Below are 24,913 nucleotides of genomic sequence, written 5' to 3' on the forward strand. Positions count from 1 at the left end.
TAGAATTGCCAGCCCATGCCTGGCAACTGGCAGGAACATGCTGTTGGAGACACGGGGAGATTCATGCCATGTGCACTGAGATGTCACTTCTAGGAAAAGCACACACAGTTAGAAAAACCCTCAAAATAAAACATAAACTCTTTACTGAGGTAAACCAAAGCAAACCCCAATCTCCCAGACCCATTGGTATACAGGAATCCTCGCACTAGAAGATAGTCCTATCCTGGTTTATTATCGCCCTACAGCTTGGCCCTCCAATAAACCCTTCCACCAGTGTACTTTGTCTGTGTATATATTTGCTTTCACCCAGCACTCAGGCTGATAACAGTAGCAGTCCCACACTTTGACTAACGACTTCCCTCAGATATGTTCAGTTTTTCACACACAGTTAAGGCAAACAGCACTTAGCAGCCAGAATGCTCAAGACCAAAAAGCCTCACAGATGCTTCTGACAGGGAGTTAACCTTCTCCCTGCTCTGCATCATATAGTCACTTGACCTATCAGAGTGCAGGAGGCCAAACCCAATCATATGGCACTCTGTTCCTAGACCTTTCTGGCTCACTCTCTGTAAACAGGAAGTTGTTTCAGACAAAACTGCACTTTCAAAAAATCGTATTTCCTTGCAGTCCATCCCAGCGCCCCCTTCAAGGGCAATAGAGATGTGGAATGGTATGGTATAGCCTGAAGGAAGTCGGGTAGGTACATGACTAGGAGACCACCAAAGGAGACCCTACAGAGGAAGGCAAAGACAAACCACTTCTGATTCTCACTTGCCTTGAAAGATTCTCATTGGAGTCGCCAGAAGTTGGTTGCAACTTGTCAGAACTTACATACACATGTCAAAACCTACGATCGCTTTTCATCAGGGCCATCTTAACAAGATTATAAGCACCCAGGCAAGGCAGCTCACTGGGGTCCCACCTACACAACCACTCACAGGAATAAAATGTAAATAGATAAAATTGAACATATATTTATTATTACTTCCCACAAAATACCTGATTACTAGCACTGCATCATAAATTCATAATCTTGCATAACTACTACATGCTTACCCTACAAGTGTTCCTAATATACCTCAAATTCAATCTTTAATAACCAATGGTGTATAAATATAACCAGTACCATTGCTATTAACTGTCAAGTGAGTTGAAGTGACATTAACATTTACACTTTTACATTATTGCGTGAGATACGTACACATACATGTACATCTGGTTGCATAGGTGACTGTGATACTAAATCAGAGGTGAATGTTAAAGTTTACTTATTATCATAAAAATTAACATTATTATTGTTAATTATCTTTAGTAAAATACATACTAAATCTACATTTTTCAACAACAAATATTTACAGTTTAGTATAGTGTAGTATTTTTTTATTGACAAGTCACGACATACATAGATTAGCATGGGGGCTTTCCCCACTGACTGAGTTGAACTGGTTTCTACTTCGGTTTGCCTCAGTGAATCCCCACTGCCACCGAGCTCAACATTGTTTTGTCTCAGTTCCCCCTCAGAACTGCGACATCCTTGTCGCAGTTATGAACTACACTTTTCTGCCGGAACAAGGTCGATACCGCTTCGAAGTGGGGAAGCATCGAAACGACACCTCATCCGTTCAACCAATCACCAGCCGCTTTTGTGGCATGCGCAGAACGGGAGAGTCGTGGCAGGCAGAAAGCACATGTAACTGTAAACTGTAAAAACTGTAAAAAAAAAAGAACACTCCCATTTCCCGCCGTAAGACAAGCGCCAATCACGATCGAGGAGCGAAACAGGCACCAAGATGATTCCGCCCACTTAGCTCGGTTCCAGGGGGCCAACTCAGTTGCTGGGGGGACAGCCTGAAATCGCCCTCCACTGAAAAGAACCGAGTCAACCTTAGCTCCTTTCTATAGTGGGGAAAGCCTCACGGTGTCCTATCGCGGTGGAAACATTGGAGCATATTGTATGTTACTGTCCAAAATATAATTCACAGAGGGAAGCTCTATTATCTTCAATTATGGGTAAAGCCTCTCCCAAAGTTTGCATGGTAAAACTATTTAGTAGTAATGATCCTCTGATTTTAGGAAAAACAGATCGCTATTTGTTGCAGGTCATGTTGCTAAGAGTGAATTAACAGCATACGTTATACCTTTTCTTGTTGTAATTTTATGTAGCACAAATATGCCTAATAAAGAAGAGAAGAAGAAGAAGAGTTTGGATTTATATCCCCCCTTTCTCTCCTGTAGGAGACTCAAAGGGGCTTACAATCTCCTTGCCCTACCCCTGTGAGGTAGGTGGGGCTGAGAGAGCTCCGAGAAGCTGTGACTAGCCCAAGGTCACCCAGCTGGCGTGTGTGGGAGTGTACAGGCTAATCTGAATTCCCCAGATAAGCCTCCACAGGTCAGGCGGCAGAGCTGGGAATCAAACCCGGTTCCTCCACATTAGATACACGAGCTCTTAACCTCCTACGCCACTGCTGCTACCTTAAAGGTCTTTGTGTTGTAGATTAGCATGGGGTTCCTACCTCATTGGGCCCCCGGGCAACTGCCTAGTGTACCCAGGTGCTAAGATGACCCTGCTTTTCATCCTTCAAGGTCAACTTCTAAGTTTCCATATCATATTCAGATCACAGTCCTGAAAACAACTTAAGTTGATTGGTTGAATTTTGATTCTTTTTACAAAAAATATCTCTATCATTTTTTATTGTCGAAGGCTTTCACGGCTGGATTCCACTGGCTGTTGTGGGTTTTCCGGGCTGTGTGGCTGTGGTTCCTAACATTTCGCCTGCATCTGTGGCTGCCACCTTCAGAAGTGTATCACAGAGAGAAGTCTGTTACATAGTGTGGACATAGTGTGTAACAGACTTCTCTCTGTGATACACCTCTAAAGATGCCAGCTACAGCTAGAGGTGAAACGTTAGGAACAAGATCCACCAGACCACGGCCACCCAGCCTGGAAAACCCTCAACAACCTGTCTGTCATTTGTTTGATAGTTCTACGTTTAATCTGTTTACTGGGAAGTAGCCCCTTCTGACCTCTTGCCTACTAGGTGTGATTAACATCATGGCCTGGATTGATTGCTACCAATCCTGAGCTTTTGAGTAGGGCCAGGCTATACATTCAAACATCACAAAAATATCTAAATGAGTCTGCCCCCTTTCTGCCGAGGAATATTTAGGAGTTCAAAAATCAGCCACTTTTCTATTGCGAATAGCCCTTGACCATAAATCTGTAGCTGATAACAACTGTGTGGAGTGTCTGGCGAGGAGCCCTGAGAGCTCTGCGCAAAATTTCTCGGTGAAGAGTCGAGTTCTGATGCGCCCGTCTCTTGTCAACAACGAGATTACCTTATCGAGGAGTCAGGGCCCGCCGTAAATCCAGGTGGTTTCATTATGCTATCAAAATCTTAACAGTGGCATTATAATAAGATCGGCGTTTGTTTTGCCAAGAGCAATGAATAATACAAACAGCGCCTGCTCCAATCATTACTATTTCATTTCAATGGGAAGCCGAGAGCCACCCTCTGATGCGCTGCCAAAATTAAAAGGATACAAAAATGTGGCATGCACTAGGGAAGGCGGGGGGAGGGAGAGTGTGACACACAGACAGCTGGAGAGAATGAACTCTCGAGCCTCTTCGACAGCAGAAGCTACAGGCAACAGCGCAGGCGGAGTGAAACACCAACTTTCCTACACATTTATGAGTAAATTTCCATGATTACTCAACTTTGCCATCATTCAGCGGTTGTGGATTCCCATTCATTAATTGCCTTCAGGGCCTGCTCTTTCTCCAAACCCTTTACAGTGGGACTAGCCAGACAAGAACGTCTCTCATCTCATTAACCTCTAAGGCCAGATCTGCAGAACTTCATCAGGTTTGCCGACCTCAGCCAGCAATTCTTAAGAGAACAATACCATTGCTTCTGGATCATTCCAACACACATCTAGGCCAATAGTCTGTTTCCTACGGACAGGTGCCTCTGTGATCCTTACAAATCAGCCATAAAGAGGTTAGGGTTCCACTGCTGTCCCCCCACACCCACCCACCCTTCTGGAGTTGTTGGTATTCAGATGTTTTGGAGGCCAGTGTGGTGTAGTGGTTAAGAGCAGGTGGATTCTAATCTCCCAAAGTTATCTGGTGGGCCACTGCGAGTAACAGAGTGCTGGACTAGAGCAGTGATGGCGAACCTATAGCACGGGTGCCAGAGGTGGCACTCGGAGCCCTCTCTGTGGGCACGCGCACACAGAGTTTGTCGTATGGGGGCAGAAAATCACCCCCCCACACACACACACACATCTAGACTGGCCTGGGCCACTGAGCACGATGTGCGTGCACCATGGTGAGCAGGGAGGACTCGGCTGGCAGGCCTGGTGCCTGTGCTCTGGGTGGCTGTTGCATGAGGGGGGGGGAGTGCAGAGGAGGCAGAGATGCTAGAGAGGCACAGAGCAGTGCGCTCGGGACTTGCTGCAGGCTAGAACAGGCTGGCCCCTGCTTGAGTGGGTGGGGCAGAGGAAGAGAGAGCCAACCGGTTTTTTCTAAACGAAAACCTCGGCATTCAGGTTAAATTGCCGTGTTGGCACTTTGTGATAAATAAGTGGGGTTTGAGTTGCAATTTGGGCACTCGGTCTGAAAAAGTTTCGCCATCACTGGACTAGATGGACTCGGGCCTGATCCAGCAGGCTCTTTCTTATGTTCTTATGTTCTTAATCTGGAGAACCGGGTTCGATTCCCCACTCCTCCACCTGAGTAGCAGAGGCTTATCTGGTGAACCAAATGTGTTCCTACATTCCTGCTGGTTGACCTTCGGCTAGTCACAGTTCTTCAGAACTCTCTCAGGCCCACCTACCTCACAAGGTGTATGTTGTGGGGAGAGGAAGGGAAAGGAGTTTATAGGCAACTTTGAGTCTCCTTACAGGAGAGAAAGGTGGGATATAAATCCAAACTCCTCCTCCTCCTCCTCCTCCTCCTCCTCCTCTTCTTCTTCTTCTTCTTCCTCTTCCTCTTCCTCTTCCTCTTCTTCTTCTTCTTCTTCTTCACCTAGATATTCCATTTTGCTACAATAGCTGTCCATATACTTTCTTTCTATTAACTTGCCTATCTCCACTTAAAGCTATCTGAGCTAATGACCGTCACATTTAATGATTTCTGTAAGGTGGGTTTTTCTCAGCTATGCTGTCTGAGATCCTATAGCTGGTGATGCCAGAGATCCAGCAGGTTTGATTCCCCACTCCTCCACCTGAGTGGCAGAGGCTTATCTGGTGAACCAGATGTGTTCCCACACTCCTTCATTCCTGCTGGGTGACCTTGGGCTAGTCACAGTTCTCTCCAAACTCTCTCAGCCCCACCTGCCTCACAAGTTATCTGTTGTGGGGAGAGGAAGGGAAAGGAGCTCGTCAGCCACCTTGAGTCTCCTTACAGGAGAGAAAGGGGGGATATAAATCCAAACTCTTCGTCTTGTTACAACTTTTTGCCATTTGGACTCGATCTTAGACCCCCCCGAGCCGCTGTAAAAATGGGTATTCCCTTAACCTCTTGTCAATCTTGGCCCTTGGGGACGGAATGACATCAGGTCTTGGTAAAAGCACCTGTCAAATCCTGCCCACCAGAATATGCAAATACCAGTGGCAATTAATAACAGTCATCAGTGGAGAAAGTGCACCGAGGCAAGCGATGGCAAGAGATTCCAGAAGGGCTGCAGAGCCAATTATTGGAGCTGAAGACGAGCGGAAGAATAAAAGCAAGAGTGAGCACAAAATAAACCTAATAACGGAGGCTCTCCTCTGCATTCCAATGAGCCAATGTCCTTGCCCAGCTGTTCAAAGGAAGCGGAACTTTTGGGCAATAAACATTAGTTGTTCCGGGTGCGGAAGATGCAGATTCCGTTCAGGCGGCTTGGCTGCGAGCAGAAAGAAGTTTTCAGCCGGCTTCTTCTTGGGAGCACTGACCCCAAAACTCTATCATTAGCAACAATAATTAAAAGGGGCTCGAAGACGGAGTGTACGGATGATCGCTGTTAAAAGGAACATTCTCATTAATTTATTACAGATTTTTAACTTGGCTTCATTAGAACTTGTCTGTTGAAGGCCGTTCGGGACTCGAGGGAATCTCGAGCGCGCGCTTTAGATGCTGTCCGTGTTGGCTGGAGAACAGAGAATCGGGAATTGTCAGCCGTTGTCATGCTGTGGGAATCATTATCACCTTCTTTACCAACAGAACATGAGAAGGGCCAATCCAAAACCATGGTTCAAGTCAGTCCACAGCCCTAGTTAGAAAATCTGTCTGTCTCATTCCAGAGGTGTGGGACAGGCTGTGGTTTGTAAGGAAGGATCTTTCAGCCAATCTGGACATGCTGTCTTGGCTCCTCCCACTCATTCTCATCGTGGTCGGGAGCAGAGGACGAGGCAGGGTTGCCAACCTCCAGGTGGGACCTGGAGATCTCCTGGAATTACAACTGATGTCCAGATGACATAAATAAGTTCCTCTAGAGGAAAAAGCTTCTTTGGAGGATAGACTCTATATGGCATTATACCTTGCTGAAGTCCCTCTGCTCCCAACGTGGTGTAGTGGTTAAGAGCAGATGCACTCTAATCTGGAAAACCGGGTTTGGTTCCCCACTCTATCATTTGAGCGTGGAGGCTTACCGGGAGGACCAGGTTAGTTTGTGCACTCCAACACATGCCAGCTAAGTGACCTTGGGCTAGTCACAGTTCTTCAGAGCTCTCTCAGCCCCACCTACCTCACAGAGTGTATGTTGTGGGAAGAGATTGTAAGCCCCTTTGAGTTTCTTTACAATAGAGAAAGGGGGGATATAAATCCAAACTCTCCTCCTCCTCCTCCTCCTCCTCCTCCTCCTCCTCCTCCTCCTCCTTCTTCTTCTAAACCCTGCCCTTCCCGGACTCCACCTACAAAATTTCCAGGAATTGACCAAAGTGGAATTGGAAACCTTGGATGAAGGGCAGAAAGTTGCCCATCAAAACAGGCAATCTATCAGTGTTCTCTTCCATAGTCACTGGAAGTCTTCAAGCTCTGACTCTTCAAGTTTGGATTCTTCACTAGAATTTTGAATGAACGTGCTCCTGCCTCCTGCCTTTCACTTCTGATTCACCAGGTGGCACATAGCTGGTTCCCCCGTGACACTCCCGAATCCCCTGGCGATCTCCGCAGAAGTGATCCTAATTCTGTGCCTCCAGCTGTGGTTAGCAGGTGAGCCTCTCCTTTCTGCGCTAACACCCATGTTGCTTCATGAACCCTTCTGCTAAGCCGGCTCTCTCGCTGCTCCAGCTGGGACCCACATTCCCCGGTGCCTGACGTGGCCTCCTGAGTTCCTATATTATATTCTCCATCATTCAGAATTGCATAAGCTGCCGCTCTTTGTCTTTATCCCAAATGGCACCAACTGCAGAGACAGCTTTTGTCCTGGAGCAGAAGGGAAGGGAAATGGTATTGTTCTTCCTTTTGGAAAACAAACAAAAAAACCCAAAACTTTTTAAAAAATATTCAGCTTGGTTGCTATTCTTTTTCTGTTTCTTCTACCTATTTTCAGACTTTGCATTCAGAAAGTGGCATTACATAGAAGAAGAAGAAGAAGGAGGAGGAGGAGGAGGAGGAGGAGGAGGAGGAGGAGGAGGGGTTGGATTTATATCCCCCTTTCTCTCCTAGGAGACTTAAAGGATGGCCCACACATGCCAGCTGGGTGACCTTGGGCTAGTCACACCTTCTCGGAGCTCTCTCAGCCCCACCCACCTCACAGGGTGTTTGTTGTGAGGGGGGAAGGGCAAGGAGATTGTAATCCCCTTTGAGTCTCCTGCAGGAGAGAGAGGGGGGATAAAAATCCAAACTCTTCTTCTTTCCTCAACTATAAGGGGCCCCAAAGTGGCTTACCCCCAATGGACGCCTTGTGAGGCATGTCAGATTGAGAAAAGTTCTGAGAGAACTATGACTAGCCCAAGGTTACCATCAGGCTTCATGCAGAGGACTGGGGAAACAAACCTGGTTCACCAAATAAGAGTCTGTTGCTCACGTGGAGGAGTGGGGAATCAAACTGGCTCTCCAGATTAGAATCCACCGTTCTAAACCACTACACCAGGGGTCTGCAACCTGCAGCTCTCCAGATGTTCATGGACTACAAATCCCATCAGCCCCTGCCAGCATGGCCAATTGGCCATGCTGGCAGTGTCCCCCCCACCCCCCCCCCCCCCCACCCCCCCCCCCCCCCACCCCCCCCCCCCCCCACCCCCCCCCCCCCCCACCCCCCCCCCCCCCCACCCCCCCCCCCCCCCACCCCCCCCCCCCCCCACCCCCCCCCCCCCCCACCCCCCCCCCCCCCCACCCCCCCCCCCCCCCACCCCCCCCCCCCCCCACCCCCCCCCCCCCCCACCCCCCCCCCCCCCCACCCCCCCCCCCCCCCACCCCCCCCCCCCCCCACCCCCCCCCCCCCCCACCCCCCCCCCCCCCCACCCCCCCCCCCCCCCACCCCCCCCCCCCCCCACCCCCCCCCCCCCCCACCCCCCCCCCCCCCCACCCCCCCCCCCCCCCACCCCCCCCCCCCCCCACCCCCCCCCCCCCCCACCCCCCCCCCCCCCCACCCCCCCCCCCCCCCACCCCCCCCCCCCCCCACCCCCCCCCCCCCCCACCCCCCCCCCCCCCCACCCCCCCCCCCCCCCACCCCCCCCCCCCCCCACCCCCCCCCCCCCCCACCCCCCCCCCCCCCCACCCCCCCCCCCCCCCACCCCCCCCCCCCCCCACCCCCCCCCCCCCCCACCCCCCCCCCCCCCCACCCCCCCCCCCCCCCACCCCCCCCCCCCCCCACCCCCCCCCCCCCCCACCCCCCCCCCCCCCCACCCCCCCCCCCCCCCACCCCCCCCCCCCCCCACCCCCCCCCCCCCCCACCCCCCCCCCCCCCCACCCCCCCCCCCCCCCACCCCCCCCCCCCCCCACCCCCCCCCCCCCCCACCCCCCCCCCCCCCCACCCCCCCCCCCCCCCACCCCCCCCCCCCCCCACCCCCCCCCCCCCCCACCCCCCCCCCCCCCCACCCCCCCCCCCCCCCACCCCCCCCCCCCCCCACCCCCCCCCCCCCCCACCCCCCCCCCCCCCCACCCCCCCCCCCCCCCACCCCCCCCCCCCCCCACCCCCCCCCCCCCCCACCCCCCCCCCCCCCCACCCCCCCCCCCCCCCACCCCCCCCCCCCCCCACCCCCCCCCCCCCCCACCCCCCCCCCCCCCCACCCCCCCCCCCCCCCACCCCCCCCCCCCCCCACCCCCCCCCCCCCCCACCCCCCCCCCCCCCCACCCCCCCCCCCCCCCACCCCCCCCCCCCCCCACCCCCCCCCCCCCCCACCCCCCCCCCCCCCCACCCCCCCCCCCCCCCACCCCCCCCCCCCCCCACCCCCCCCCCCCCCCACCCCCCCCCCCCCCCACCCCCCCCCCCCCCCACCCCCCCCCCCCCCCACCCCCCCCCCCCCCCACCCCCCCCCCCCCCCACCCCCCCCCCCCCCCACCCCCCCCCCCCCCCACCCCCCCCCCCCCCCACCCCCCCCCCCCCCCACCCCCCCCCCCCCCCACCCCCCCCCCCCCCCACCCCCCCCCCCCCCCACCCCCCCCCCCCCCCACCCCCCCCCCCCCCCACCCCCCCCCCCCCCCACCCCCCCCCCCCCCCACCCCCCCCCCCCCCCACCCCCCCCCCCCCCCACCCCCCCCCCCCCCCACCCCCCCCCCCCCCCACCCCCCCCCCCCCCCACCCCCCCCCCCCCCCACCCCCCCCCCCCCCCACCCCCCCCCCCCCCCACCCCCCCCCCCCCCCACCCCCCCCCCCCCCCACCCCCCCCCCCCCCCACCCCCCCCCCCCCCCACCCCCCCCCCCCCCCACCCCCCCCCCCCCCCACCCCCCCCCCCCCCCACCCCCCCCCCCCCCCACCCCCCCCCCCCCCCACCCCCCCCCCCCCCCACCCCCCCCCCCCCCCACCCCCCCCCCCCCCCACCCCCCCCCCCCCCCACCCCCCCCCCCCCCCACCCCCCCCCCCCCCCACCCCCCCCCCCCCCCACCCCCCCCCCCCCCCACCCCCCCCCCCCCCCACCCCCCCCCCCCCCCACCCCCCCCCCCCCCCACCCCCCCCCCCCCCCACCCCCCCCCCCCCCCACCCCCCCCCCCCCCCACCCCCCCCCCCCCCCACCCCCCCCCCCCCCCACCCCCCCCCCCCCCCACCCCCCCCCCCCCCCACCCCCCCCCCCCCCCACCCCCCCCCCCCCCCACCCCCCCCCCCCCCCACCCCCCCCCCCCCCCACCCCCCCCCCCCCCCACCCCCCCCCCCCCCCACCCCCCCCCCCCCCCACCCCCCCCCCCCCCCACCCCCCCCCCCCCCCACCCCCCCCCCCCCCCACCCCCCCCCCCCCCCACCCCCCCCCCCCCCCACCCCCCCCCCCCCCCACCCCCCCCCCCCCCCACCCCCCCCCCCCCCCACCCCCCCCCCCCCCCACCCCCCCCCCCCCCCACCCCCCCCCCCCCCCACCCCCCCCCCCCCCCACCCCCCCCCCCCCCCACCCCCCCCCCCCCCCACCCCCCCCCCCCCCCACCCCCCCCCCCCCCCACCCCCCCCCCCCCCCACCCCCCCCCCCCCCCACCCCCCCCCCCCCCCACCCCCCCCCCCCCCCACCCCCCCCCCCCCCCACCCCCCCCCCCCCCCACCCCCCCCCCCCCCCACCCCCCCCCCCCCCCACCCCCCCCCCCCCCCACCCCCCCCCCCCCCCACCCCCCCCCCCCCCCACCCCCCCCCCCCCCCACCCCCCCCCCCCCCCACCCCCCCCCCCCCCCACCCCCCCCCCCCCCCACCCCCCCCCCCCCCCACCCCCCCCCCCCCCCACCCCCCCCCCCCCCCACCCCCCCCCCCCCCCACCCCCCCCCCCCCCCACCCCCCCCCCCCCCCACCCCCCCCCCCCCCCACCCCCCCCCCCCCCCACCCCCCCCCCCCCCCACCCCCCCCCCCCCCCACCCCCCCCCCCCCCCACCCCCCCCCCCCCCCACCCCCCCCCCCCCCCACCCCCCCCCCCCCCCACCCCCCCCCCCCCCCACCCCCCCCCCCCCCCACCCCCCCCCCCCCCCACCCCCCCCCCCCCCCACCCCCCCCCCCCCCCACCCCCCCCCCCCCCCACCCCCCCCCCCCCCCACCCCCCCCCCCCCCCACCCCCCCCCCCCCCCACCCCCCCCCCCCCCCACCCCCCCCCCCCCCCACCCCCCCCCCCCCCCACCCCCCCCCCCCCCCACCCCCCCCCCCCCCCACCCCCCCCCCCCCCCACCCCCCCCCCCCCCCACCCCCCCCCCCCCCCACCCCCCCCCCCCCCCACCCCCCCCCCCCCCCACCCCCCCCCCCCCCCACCCCCCCCCCCCCCCACCCCCCCCCCCCCCCACCCCCCCCCCCCCCCACCCCCCCCCCCCCCCACCCCCCCCCCCCCCCACCCCCCCCCCCCCCCACCCCCCCCCCCCCCCACCCCCCCCCCCCCCCACCCCCCCCCCCCCCCACCCCCCCCCCCCCCCACCCCCCCCCCCCCCCACCCCCCCCCCCCCCCACCCCCCCCCCCCCCCACCCCCCCCCCCCCCCACCCCCCCCCCCCCCCACCCCCCCCCCCCCCCACCCCCCCCCCCCCCCACCCCCCCCCCCCCCCACCCCCCCCCCCCCCCACCCCCCCCCCCCCCCACCCCCCCCCCCCCCCACCCCCCCCCCCCCCCACCCCCCCCCCCCCCCACCCCCCCCCCCCCCCACCCCCCCCCCCCCCCACCCCCCCCCCCCCCCACCCCCCCCCCCCCCCACCCCCCCCCCCCCCCACCCCCCCCCCCCCCCACCCCCCCCCCCCCCCACCCCCCCCCCCCCCCACCCCCCCCCCCCCCCACCCCCCCCCCCCCCCACCCCCCCCCCCCCCCACCCCCCCCCCCCCCCACCCCCCCCCCCCCCCACCCCCCCCCCCCCCCACCCCCCCCCCCCCCCACCCCCCCCCCCCCCCACCCCCCCCCCCCCCCACCCCCCCCCCCCCCCACCCCCCCCCCCCCCCACCCCCCCCCCCCCCCACCCCCCCCCCCCCCCACCCCCCCCCCCCCCCACCCCCCCCCCCCCCCACCCCCCCCCCCCCCCACCCCCCCCCCCCCCCACCCCCCCCCCCCCCCACCCCCCCCCCCCCCCACCCCCCCCCCCCCCCACCCCCCCCCCCCCCCACCCCCCCCCCCCCCCACCCCCCCCCCCCCCCACCCCCCCCCCCCCCCACCCCCCCCCCCCCCCACCCCCCCCCCCCCCCACCCCCCCCCCCCCCCACCCCCCCCCCCCCCCACCCCCCCCCCCCCCCACCCCCCCCCCCCCCCACCCCCCCCCCCCCCCACCCCCCCCCCCCCCCACCCCCCCCCCCCCCCACCCCCCCCCCCCCCCACCCCCCCCCCCCCCCACCCCCCCCCCCCCCCACCCCCCCCCCCCCCCACCCCCCCCCCCCCCCACCCCCCCCCCCCCCCACCCCCCCCCCCCCCCACCCCCCCCCCCCCCCACCCCCCCCCCCCCCCACCCCCCCCCCCCCCCACCCCCCCCCCCCCCCACCCCCCCCCCCCCCCACCCCCCCCCCCCCCCACCCCCCCCCCCCCCCACCCCCCCCCCCCCCCACCCCCCCCCCCCCCCACCCCCCCCCCCCCCCACCCCCCCCCCCCCCCACCCCCCCCCCCCCCCACCCCCCCCCCCCCCCACCCCCCCCCCCCCCCACCCCCCCCCCCCCCCACCCCCCCCCCCCCCCACCCCCCCCCCCCCCCACCCCCCCCCCCCCCCACCCCCCCCCCCCCCCACCCCCCCCCCCCCCCACCCCCCCCCCCCCCCACCCCCCCCCCCCCCCACCCCCCCCCCCCCCCACCCCCCCCCCCCCCCACCCCCCCCCCCCCCCACCCCCCCCCCCCCCCACCCCCCCCCCCCCCCACCCCCCCCCCCCCCCACCCCCCCCCCCCCCCACCCCCCCCCCCCCCCACCCCCCCCCCCCCCCACCCCCCCCCCCCCCCACCCCCCCCCCCCCCCACCCCCCCCCCCCCCCACCCCCCCCCCCCCCCACCCCCCCCCCCCCCCACCCCCCCCCCCCCCCACCCCCCCCCCCCCCCACCCCCCCCCCCCCCCACCCCCCCCCCCCCCCACCCCCCCCCCCCCCCACCCCCCCCCCCCCCCACCCCCCCCCCCCCCCACCCCCCCCCCCCCCCACCCCCCCCCCCCCCCACCCCCCCCCCCCCCCACCCCCCCCCCCCCCCACCCCCCCCCCCCCCCACCCCCCCCCCCCCCCACCCCCCCCCCCCCCCACCCCCCCCCCCCCCCACCCCCCCCCCCCCCCACCCCCCCCCCCCCCCACCCCCCCCCCCCCCCACCCCCCCCCCCCCCCACCCCCCCCCCCCCCCACCCCCCCCCCCCCCCACCCCCCCCCCCCCCCACCCCCCCCCCCCCCCACCCCCCCCCCCCCCCACCCCCCCCCCCCCCCACCCCCCCCCCCCCCCACCCCCCCCCCCCCCCACCCCCCCCCCCCCCCACCCCCCCCCCCCCCCACCCCCCCCCCCCCCCACCCCCCCCCCCCCCCACCCCCCCCCCCCCCCACCCCCCCCCCCCCCCACCCCCCCCCCCCCCCACCCCCCCCCCCCCCCACCCCCCCCCCCCCCCACCCCCCCCCCCCCCCACCCCCCCCCCCCCCCACCCCCCCCCCCCCCCACCCCCCCCCCCCCCCACCCCCCCCCCCCCCCACCCCCCCCCCCCCCCACCCCCCCCCCCCCCCACCCCCCCCCCCCCCCACCCCCCCCCCCCCCCACCCCCCCCCCCCCCCACCCCCCCCCCCCCCCACCCCCCCCCCCCCCCACCCCCCCCCCCCCCCACCCCCCCCCCCCCCCACCCCCCCCCCCCCCCACCCCCCCCCCCCCCCACCCCCCCCCCCCCCCACCCCCCCCCCCCCCCACCCCCCCCCCCCCCCACCCCCCCCCCCCCCCACCCCCCCCCCCCCCCACCCCCCCCCCCCCCCACCCCCCCCCCCCCCCACCCCCCCCCCCCCCCACCCCCCCCCCCCCCCACCCCCCCCCCCCCCCACCCCCCCCCCCCCCCACCCCCCCCCCCCCCCACCCCCCCCCCCCCCCACCCCCCCCCCCCCCCACCCCCCCCCCCCCCCACCCCCCCCCCCCCCCACCCCCCCCCCCCCCCACCCCCCCCCCCCCCCACCCCCCCCCCCCCCCACCCCCCCCCCCCCCCACCCCCCCCCCCCCCCACCCCCCCCCCCCCCCACCCCCCCCCCCCCCCACCCCCCCCCCCCCCCACCCCCCCCCCCCCCCACCCCCCCCCCCCCCCACCCCCCCCCCCCCCCACCCCCCCCCCCCCCCACCCCCCCCCCCCCCCACCCCCCCCCCCCCCCACCCCCCCCCCCCCCCACCCCCCCCCCCCCCCACCCCCCCCCCCCCCCACCCCCCCCCCCCCCCACCCCCCCCCCCCCCCACCCCCCCCCCCCCCCACCCCCCCCCCCCCCCACCCCCCCCCCCCCCCACCCCCCCCCCCCCCCACCCCCCCCCCCCCCCACCCCCCCCCCCCCCCACCCCCCCCCCCCCCCACCCCCCCCCCCCCCCACCCCCCCCCCCCCCCACCCCCCCCCCCCCCCACCCCCCCCCCCCCCCACCCCCCCCCCCCCCCACCCCCCCCCCCCCCCACCCCCCCCCCCCCCCACCCCCCCCCCCCCCCACCCCCCCCCCCCCCCACCCCCCCCCCCCCCCACCCCCCCCCCCCCCCACCCCCCCCCCCCCCCACCCCCCCCCCCCCCCACCCCCCCCCCCCCCCACCCCCCCCCCCCCCCACCCCCCCCCCCCCCCACCCCCCCCCCCCCCCACCCCCCCCCCCCCCCACCCCCCCCCCCCCCCACCCCCCCCCCCCCCCACCCCCCCCCCCCCCCACCCCCCCCCCCCCCCACCCCCCCCCCCCCCCACCCCCCCCCCCCCCCACCCCCCCCCCCCCCCACCCCCCCCCCCCCCCACCCCCCCCCCCCCCCACCCCCCCCCCCCCCCACCCCCCCCCCCCCCCACCCCCCCCCCCCCCCACCCCCCCCCCCCCCCACCCCCCCCCCCCCCCACCCCCCCCCCCCCCCACCCCCCCCCCCCCCCACCCCCCCCCCCCCCCACCCCCCCCCCCCCCCACCCCCCCCCCCCCCCACCCCCCCCCCCCCCCACCCCCCCCCCCCCCCACCCCCCCCCCCCCCCACCCCCCCCCCCCCCCACCCCCCCCCCCCCCCACCCCCCCCCCCCCCCACCCCCCCCCCCCCCCACCCCCCCCCCCCCCCACCCCCCCCCCCCCCCACCCCCCCCCCCCCCCACCCCCCCCCCCCCCCACCCCCCCCCCCCCCCACCCCCCCCCCCCCCCACCCCCCCCCCCCCCCACCCCCCCCCCCCCCCACCCCCCCCCCCCCCCACCCCCCCCCCCCCCCACCCCCCCCCCCCCCCACCCCCCCCCCCCCCCACCCCCCCCCCCCCCCACCCCCCCCCCCCCCCACCCCCCCCCCCCCCCACCCCCCCCCCCCCCCACCCCCCCCCCCCCCCACCCCCCCCCCCCCCCACCCCCCCCCCCCCCCACCCCCCCCCCCCCCCACCCCCCCCCCCCCCCACCCCCCCCCCCCCCCACCCCCCCCCCCCCCCACCCCCCCCCCCCCCCACCCCCCCCCCCCCCCACCCCCCCCCCCCCCCACCCCCCCCCCCCCCCACCCCCCCCCCCCCCCACCCCCCCCCCCCCCCACCCCCCCCCCCCCCCACCCCCCCCCCCCCCCACCCCCCCCCCCCCCCACCCCCCCCCCCCCCCACCCCCCCCCCCCCCCACCCCCCCCCCCCCCCACCCCCCCCCCCCCCCACCCCCCCCCCCCCCCACCCCCCCCCCCCCCCACCCCCCCCCCCCCCCACCCCCCCCCCCCCCCACCCCCCCCCCCCCCCACCCCCCCCCCCCCCCACCCCCCCCCCCCCCCACCCCCCCCCCCCCCCACCCCCCCCCCCCCCCACCCCCCCCCCCCCCCACCCCCCCCCCCCCCCACCCCCCCCCCCCCCCACCCCCCCCCCCCCCCACCCCCCCCCCCCCCCACCCCCCCCCCCCCCCACCCCCCCCCCCCCCCACCCCCCCCCCCCCCCACCCCCCCCCCCCCCCACCCCCCCCCCCCCCCACCCCCCCCCCCCCCCACCCCCCCCCCCCCCCACCCCCCCCCCCCCCCACCCCCCCCCCCCCCCACCCCCCCCCCCCCCCACCCCCCCCCCCCCCCACCCCCCCCCCCCCCCACCCCCCCCCCCCCCCACCCCCCCCCCCCCCCACCCCCCCCCCCCCCCACCCCCCCCCCCCCCCACCCCCCCCCCCCCCCACCCCCCCCCCCCCCCACCCCCCCCCCCCCCCACCCCCCCCCCCCCCCACCCCCCCCCCCCCCCACCCCCCCCCCCCCCCACCCCCCCCCCCCCCCACCCCCCCCCCCCCCCACCCCCCCCCCCCCCCACCCCCCCCCCCCCCCACCCCCCCCCCCCCCCACCCCCCCCCCCCCCCACCCCCCCCCCCCCCCACCCCCCCCCCCCCCCACCCCCCCCCCCCCCCACCCCCCCCCCCCCCCACCCCCCCCCCCCCCCACCCCCCCCCCCCCCCACCCCCCCCCCCCCCCACCCCCCCCCCCCCCCACCCCCCCCCCCCCCCACCCCCCCCCCCCCCCACCCCCCCCCCCCCCCACCCCCCCCCCCCCCCACCCCCCCCCCCCCCCACCCCCCCCCCCCCCCACCCCCCCCCCCCCCCACCCCCCCCCCCCCCCACCCCCCCCCCCCCCCACCCCCCCCCCCCCCCACCCCCCCCCCCCCCCACCCCCCCCCCCCCCCACCCCCCCCCCCCCCCACCCCCCCCCCCCCCCACCCCCCCCCCCCCCCACCCCCCCCCCCCCCCACCCCCCCCCCCCCCCACCCCCCCCCCCCCCCACCCCCCCCCCCCCCCACCCCCCCCCCCCCCCACCCCCCCCCCCCCCCACCCCCCCCCCCCCCCACCCCCCCCCCCCCCCACCCCCCCCCCCCCCCACCCCCCCCCCCCCCCACCCCCCCCCCCCCCCACCCCCCCCCCCCCCCACCCCCCCCCCCCCCCACCCCCCCCCCCCCCCACCCCCCCCCCCCCCCACCCCCCCCCCCCCCCACCCCCCCCCCCCCCCACCCCCCCCCCCCCCCACCCCCCCCCCCCCCCACCCCCCCCCCCCCCCACCCCCCCCCCCCCCCACCCCCCCCCCCCCCCACCCCCCCCCCCCCCCACCCCCCCCCCCCCCCACCCCCCCCCCCCCCCACCCCCCCCCCCCCCCACCCCCCCCCCCCCCCACCCCCCCCCCCCCCCACCCCCCCCCCCCCCCACCCCCCCCCCCCCCCACCCCCCCCCCCCCCCACCCCCCCCCCCCCCCACCCCCCCCCCCCCCCACCCCCCCCCCCCCCCACCCCCCCCCCCCCCCACCCCCCCCCCCCCCCACCCCCCCCCCCCCCCACCCCCCCCCCCCCCCACCCCCCCCCCCCCCCACCCCCCCCCCCCCCCACCCCCCCCCCCCCCCACCCCCCCCCCCCCCCACCCCCCCCCCCCCCCACCCCCCCCCCCCCCCACCCCCCCCCCCCCCCACCCCCCCCCCCCCCCACCCCCCCCCCCCCCCACCCCCCCCCCCCCCCACCCCCCCCCCCCCCCACCCCCCCCCCCCCCCACCCCCCCCCCCCCCCACCCCCCCCCCCCCCCACCCCCCCCCCCCCCCACCCCCCCCCCCCCCCACCCCCCCCCCCCCCCACCCCCCCCCCCCCCCACCCCCCCCCCCCCCCACCCCCCCCCCCCCCCACCCCCCCCCCCCCCCACCCCCCCCCCCCCCAACCCCCCCCCCCCCCCACCCCCCCCGCCCCCACCCCCCCCCCCCCCCCCCCCCCCCCCCCCACCCCCCCCCCCCCCCACCCCCCCCCCCCCCCACCCCCACCCCCCCCCTCCCCCCCCCCCCCCCACCCCCCCCCCCCCCCCCCCCCCCCCCCCCCCCCCCCCTAACAACCCAACACACCCCCCCACCCCCCCCCCCCCCCCCCCCCCCCCCCCCCCCCCCCCCCCCCACCCCCCCCCCCCCCAACCCCCCCCCCCCCCCACCCCCCCCTCCCCCCACCCCCCCAATGCAGGCGAAACGTCAGGAGAGAATGCTGCTAGAACCCGGCCATACAACCCGTAAACCACACAGCAACCAGATGAGTATTATTTGGGTGTTATGTGTGTATAAAATTCTGTCAAGGACAACCAGTGTGGTATGGTGGTTAGGAGCGGTGGACTCTAATCTGGAGAACCGGCTTTGATCCTCCACTCCTACACATGAGCAGCGGACTCTTATCTGGTGAACTGGATTTGTTTCCCCACTCCTGCACATGAAGCCTGCTGGGTGATCGTGGGCTAGTCACAGTTCATTCCGAACTCTCTCAGCCCCACCTACCTGAAAAGGTGTCCATTGTGGGGAGAGGAAGGGGAAAAGTTTATAAGCCACTTTGACTCCTTAAGGTTCAGAAAAGTATATAAACCCAAACTCTTCTTCCAACTCAAAGCCTCTCTAAACTCCCAGGAGCTTGGCCCAGCTTTCTCTTGCGTTGAAAACTGTACAGGGCAGCCATAATCTGTCTGCGACTTGAAGAGAAGGAGAGCTTGGGTTTGTACTGCACTTTTCTCAGCCGTAAGGAGTCTCAAAGCGGCTTACAAATTTTTCCTGTTCCTCTCCCCACAACGGACGCCTTGTGAAGTGGGTGGGACTGAGAGAGTTCTGAGCGAACTGTGATTGGCCCAAGGTCATTCAGCAGGCTTCATGTGGAGGAGCAGGGAAACAAATCCAGTTCACCAGCCAGCTGCTCAGGTGGAGGGGTGGAGAATCAAACCCAATACCCTCGGGGATAGGGCGGTATAAAAATCTAATAAATAAATAAATAAATAAAATACTCCAGATTAGAGTCCACCTGCCTTTAACCACTATGCCACACTGGCTCTCATTGGGTGCTTCCGTGACACGTAGTCGTTCTAATCTGAGATCGACTAGAATGTGGACCTCGAAGCACAGACGAAGCGCCGGACTCGTGGTCTGACTCGACTCACCTCCATCTCGCCATTGAATTTCTCGGCTTTACTGGGGAGTTGAGTCGAATTGGCGGACTCGGGTTGCACTCCCCGAGTCGGGCTTTTCTATCGGAGTGCTGAATCTCCGGCCACTCGACTCTGCCATGTAGCCAATTGCAACTAAGTATTCGCCAATGCGTAGAAGGGGAGACTCGTGGCGGCGCGAAAAGCTTTGGGCATGCGCAGAACGGGGGACACAGCAACCAATCGGAACGCAGCACAGGGAGGTGGTCCCGCCCTCTGAGCTCGGCTCCGGAGACACGAGTCGGCTGCTGTGCGGAGGAACGGGAGGACTCGAGTCAAGGTAAGACTCCGCCGACACGAGTCAAACCTGAGTCGACTCGTGTGTCCGGAAGGGCTCATATAGGCCTCCTGCTAAAGCAGCCATTTTCTCCAGGGGAGCTGATATTTGTCATTTCGAGCCCAGCTGTAATTCCAGATCTCCAGCTACCGCCTGGAGGGTGGCAACACTACCTGGAGCCTTGGGTTCCAGTCTGGCAACCTTGGTCCGCCTCCCTCCCAGTTCTTCTGTTGTCTAATTTCTTCTAGCCAGAAACTTGGGTCTATCTTGTCCTCGTACTTTGTTGTGAATGGTTGATGAATCTGTCTTTGATTATTGCTACAGGTGGGCATTTTCAGAGAGCAAAACAGAGCTGCCAGCCCTATTAGGGACCTAGTTTTATAATTTACAGCCCCCACCCCCCTCGCGACGGACGGGGTTTTTGAAAACACAGCAGTTTTGCTGGGTATTTCTGGGAACAGGCCACCGCGGCCGCGCCAATTATTAAAAACCGCTCGCTCACATTAAAGCTATAAAGATTAAAAAACTATTGCACGCTTGTCATTAAATATGGATGGGATCATGTAATATGCATTATATCGAGAAAGAAAGGCCCAGCCGTAGGAGCTGTTGGACAAGCCTGCGGAAGAGCCGCAAACCCTGCAAACCGGCAAGTCCCCGGTCGGCACAGGCTTTGTCGACACCGAGGAACAACTTTGTCATGCAAAATAAACACAGATGTTCCGACGGCTGACTTGGAACATCCAGGGAACTGGATAGGCCAAAGATGGTGTTTTGTTGGTGTGTGTGTGTGTGTGTGTGTGTGTGTGTGTAAAGCAGACTCCCCCGCAAAGAAAGTGTACTTTCAGCTCAAGCTAGGTGTGAATCATTTTGTGGGCATTTCCTGTTGTTGTTTTGACCATACTTTGCCTCCTATTGCGTTTTTGCAGGTCCTCCGGCTTGACGTTTGTTCAGACAATTTGCTTCTATGGCAGATTTGGCTGTCGGAAGCCTGTTAGTGGGAGGGTGGGGTGAGGAGCTCACTTCCACGACTTTCGGAAGGTTTTATTTTTATGAGTACCTTAAGCCTCACGCAACTTTCAAAATGAAATTGTTCTTCCTTCTCTTCTCCAGTCAACTCTTTTTTTTTTTGAGGGGGAATGACATATTTTAAGGAAGGAGATATTGAGGAGATAGAAAAAGTGCAGAGAAGGGCAACAAGGATGATTGAGCGACTGGAGCACCTTCCTTATGAGGGGAGGCTGCAGCGTTTGGGGCTCTTTAGTTTGGAGAGGAGGCGGCTGAGGGGGGATATGATTGAAGTCTATAAAATTATGCATGGGGTAGAAAATGTTGACAGAGAGAAATTTTTCTCTCTTTCTCACAATACTAGAACCAGGGGGCATTCATTGAAAATGCTTGGGGGAAGAATTAGGACTAATAAAAGGAAACACTTCTTCACGCAACGTGTGATTGGTGTTTGGAATATGCTGCCACAGCAGGTGGTGATGGCCACTAACCTGGATAGCTTTAAAAGGGGCTTGGACAGATTGATGGAGGAGAAGTCGATTTATGGCTACCAATCTTGATCCTCTTTGATCTGAGGTTGCAAATGCCTTAACAGTCCAGGTGCTCAGGAGCAGCAGCAGCAGCAGCAGGCCATTGCTTTCACATCCTGCACGTGAGCTCCCAAAGGCACCTGGTGGGCCACTGCGAGTAGCAGAATGCTGGACTAGATGGACTCTGGTCTGATCCAGCTGGCTTGTTCTTATGTTCTTATGTTCTTATGTTGTGCACAAGCAGGATGAACCGTAGGGAGGAAGGGAAATCTGGTGTGCTGGTGTTGCATGCATTGTGTCTACATCACTTCCATTTTAACCTGGAAGTGATGCAGGTCTCTGCAGGTCCCTGTGGTAAAACCATAGAGTTTTGGTGGGATGCTAGAGCACCCCCTGGCATTACTAATTTTAAACACTGGAAAATGAGGCTAGTCCTTTATTGGTCTGAGTGCTGCCTGGAAAACTACAATGGGAACAATGTTGAAGAAGAGTTTGGATCCATACCCTGCTTTTCTCGACCGTAAGGAGTCTCAAAGCAGCTTAGAACTGCCTTCCATTTCCCTCCCAGCATCGTGCAGTGGCTAAGAGCAAATAAAGTAAAGTAAAACAAAATCAAACGTACACACATACACACGATTATATTACATTTAAAGCTACTGTTCTTCCAAGCAGCCAAGGCAGCGTTCAAGGTTTTCCACTCCCCCGCTTTTAGTGGAACATGCTTCTGTGCTCACAATTTTACCTTTGCAACAACCCTGTACGTTTGGCTGAAAGAAAGTGATTGGTCACAAGTCAACGGACAAGCTTCCTGGCTGAGGGGTGACTTGAGCGTGACTCCTAATCCCACACTCTCACCACGGCAGGACTGACTGGCTCTTGTGTGTGATACACAATAAAGCTTTAGGTTTTACTGTTTTGATATAGGCATGAAGGAAACTGGGCGAGTTTCTTTCACAAACTGTATAGATTGACAATCCTCACCTGGATGGCCCAGAACATCAGACATCAGAAGCTAAGTGTCACCCCTACGTTCAGAATGGGATGAGCCAGAAAGGGGTGAAGACTGAAAGAAGCAGGCTGCAGAACTCATGAAGTTGGAGGAAGCAAGGCTACCCGGCTGGGACCTTGATAGATTATTATTAGCTCTTAACACCTTGTTTAAGGTAACTGCAATGTTGTCGGGAACTAGTGGGAAGGAGTTGTTTATTTTTGCTGTATTGTAAATGTTAGACTTTATTGTTTCAGGGCTTTGTGTGTATAATTGGTGAGAGTTCTTTCGGGGACCATCTCGAATCTAGTAGCCCAAGCATCTGGAGTCTTCATGAGCCACCCCCTTGCAGGAAGAAATGCAGTTGGTATTTTCGGACTGTAATTAGAGGGACATGAAATGAAACTTAAAGCAGAGGTGGGATCCAGCAGGTTCTCACAGGTTCCCGAGAGTAGGTTACTAATTATTTGTGTGTGCAGAGAGGGGGTTACTAATTGATGATTTTGCCATGTGATTTTTGCCTTAGTTACGCCCTCCTCTCAGCAGTAGCGTGCAGAACTTGAAGCAGTCTAGCAGGAGGTGCACCGGCGTGCGTGGCAGCCTGCGCCTGCGTGCATTTGTTTCCTGCCCAAGGACCAGCGCAGCGGCTGTGTCCTTGCCACAGCCCCACCCCCGGAATGCCCGGCCACGCCCCATTGGCGCTACGCCACAGTTTGAATCCCACCACCATGGGAACCTGTTACTAAAATGCTTGGATCCCACCACTGCTTAAACAGGACCTTGAGTTGTTATGTTAAATGTTAATACTTGATGAGTGTTATATGTCAAGGAAAAGTAAACAGTTTTGTTTAAAAATGTAGTTGTTCTGCCCCACAGAACCCATTAGCTGAGGTTACATAAACAGGTTCAGCCCTGGTTAGTACTTGGATGGGAAACCAGCAAGAAATACCAGGGTTTCTATGCAGAGGAAAGCAGTGGCAAACCTTGTGTTCATCTGTCACCTCAAAAACCCTACTGGGTCATCATAAACCAACTACGACTTGACAGCACTTTATACACACATACACTGAGGCATTAGCTGAAGAAGCCTAAACAGAGTTAAAATCTTCGAAGTCCATTGACGCCAATGGGCTTATAAGGATTCACATCTGTCTAGGATGGCCCCGTGAGCCATTTTTAAAAATCTCTGGTTACAGAAGGTCGTGGAAGACTGCACGAGGCGACCTCCGTTGCCCCTTTCAATTTTGTGGCTCCGAGAATATATTATTCTTTACAAGAGATGGAAAGACGTCGCTAATGAAGTCATATGCTGTGTTAATTCTAATTCAATTGATACATTTATCATCTCCATCAGTTGATTCATTTGTCATTTTTTTTTAAAGCTTGCTGTTCTTTGTCAACGTCAAAAAGATCTCAGAGAGCAGGGAATCAAGACTCAGTTGAGAGTGGCTGGCTAGGCTTTACCACACACTCCTGGAGATGCCGGTCTTGGATGATGTAGACCTGAGGTTTCAAGGTGTGATGGTTGCTAGGGGCTATTTTGCCAGCGGTAAAGCGGTTTTTTCTGAGCTCTTGCGTCCCAGATATTGGGGATCTTCTGACAGGTGGATTGGAAGGACAGGGATTTTAGACCCACTAATTCTGAAAAGGTCTAGAATCAGTAGTTTGAATGAGCCATCGAGCTCTTGGAAACAGCCTCCCCATCCTTTTTTTCTCTGTGTTAGTCTTTCTTAGTGGTTAAGAGCAGGTGTAATGGGGTTAAGAGCAGGTGGCATCTAATCTGGAGAACTGGGTTTGATCCCCCACTCCTCCACATGAGAGGCAAGCTCTTAGCTGGTGAACTGGATTTGTTTCCCCTGTCCTACACACCAAGCCTGCTGGGTGACCTTGGGCTAGTCACAGTTCTCTCAGAACTCTCTCAGCCCCACTTACCTCACAAGGTGTCTGTTGTGGGGAGAGGAAGGGAAAGGCGCTTGTAAGCTGCTTTGAGTATCCACACAGGTGAGCAAGGCGGGGCATAAATCCCAACTCTTCTTATTTCCTTCCCTTTTTCATCTCTTTTATTTTTCAACAATAAAGAGTACTTTCCCCTGTCACAAATGGCTGGCTAATCTTGCACCATGTATATAGAAGTATGAAGCATTGTTTCTACAGCAGAGACCTGCACATATGTTTGACTGCATTAAAAGCCTTAAAAGAAGCATTAAAAGCATTAAAAGAAGAACGAAGGAACCCAAGAGACAGGAGGGATCAGAGGACAAAGAGGGGCATCCCATTCAAGTAGATAACACTTATGCACACTTAGAGTGATTTACCCCCCTTCCCCAGTGTCCAGGCATGATGCTCCTATCATTTGTGTGTCCTAATTGGTATCTATAGAACTGCTCAGAAAACAAAATATCTGTCAGGCAGCTTTCTGGATCTTTCTGTGCCATTGAAGCTTCCAGAGTGAATGACCAAATGGGTTCTAATATTCAGCAAGGAGCCAAAATTAATCACCCCTACTTGAAAAAGAGAAGGAAGAGGAGGAGGAGTTTGGACTTATATCCTCCCTTTCTCTCCTGTAATGAGACTCAAAGGGGTTTACAATCTCCTTCCCCCCTGCCCAAACAACAAACATCCTGTCAGGTGGGTGGGGCTGAGAGAGCTCTGAAAAACTGTTAACTAGCTCAAGGCCACCCAGCTGGCATGAGTGGGAGTGCACCAGCTAACCTGGCTCACCAGATAAGCCTCCACTGCTCAAGAGGCAGAGCGGGGAATCAAACCCAATTCTCCAGATTAGAGTGCACCTGCTCTTAACCACTACGCCACTGCTGCTTTCAAGGTAATAGGACCCAAGGAAAAAAAGTTGTCACTCTGTTGCTAAACACCGGCTGATGAAAACTCAATTGATTCCGAGTCCCTCCCAATTAAAAATATCACTTCATTCTCTAGTAGGTGGCGGGGGTGGTGGTGGTTAAAATCTGACAT

The sequence above is a fragment of the Sphaerodactylus townsendi genome, linkage group LG10, assembly GCF_021028975.2.
Source record: "Sphaerodactylus townsendi isolate TG3544 linkage group LG10, MPM_Stown_v2.3, whole genome shotgun sequence".
NCBI lineage: Eukaryota > Metazoa > Chordata > Lepidosauria > Squamata > Sphaerodactylidae > Sphaerodactylus > Sphaerodactylus townsendi.